The 410-nt window shown below is 62.7% G+C and overlaps 1 pseudogene; it reads left to right on the top strand.

Moving 5' to 3' along the window:
* Positions 1 to 259: 259 nt before the first annotated feature.
* On the top strand, positions 260 to 410 carry LOC117284982 (annotated as a pseudogene; the record flags this gene model as incomplete).

Genomic DNA, 410 nt, shown 5'->3' with positions numbered 1-410 from the left:
GGGCCGGGGGCGGGGCGAGGCGGAGAGGCGGTGGCGTATGCAGATGAGCGGCCTCGGTGCATTTTGGAAGCGCGTCCCTGGAAAGGGTGGCCAAGTCCAGCCCGCGCGCGTGTGTGCCCAAACCCTAAAATGCAGGCCCCCGAGTATGATGTGGATGTCGGTACGCCGGTGGCGGTGAATGGGCGTGTGCTGAGGCGTGACCGGAATCAAAGAGTGACGTTCCGGGCGGCGTGTGGAGGGGTGGTGGGGCCGTGACCTCATACTTACCTGGCAGGGGAGATACCATGATCACGAAGGTGGTTTTCCCAGGGTGAGGCTCGTCCATTGCACTCCGGCTGTGCTGACCCCTGCGATTTCCCCAAATGCGGGAAACTCGACTGCATAATTTGTGGTAGTGGGGGACTGCGTTC

Source organism: Fukomys damarensis, unplaced genomic scaffold, assembly GCF_012274545.1.
Source record: "Fukomys damarensis isolate Sample0158 unplaced genomic scaffold, DMR_v1.0_HiC HiC_scaffold_69106, whole genome shotgun sequence".
Classification (NCBI taxonomy): Eukaryota; Metazoa; Chordata; class Mammalia; order Rodentia; family Bathyergidae; genus Fukomys; species Fukomys damarensis.
The sequence above is the reverse complement of the archived record's forward strand: the minus strand, read 5'-3'. Positions and strand labels throughout refer to the sequence as shown.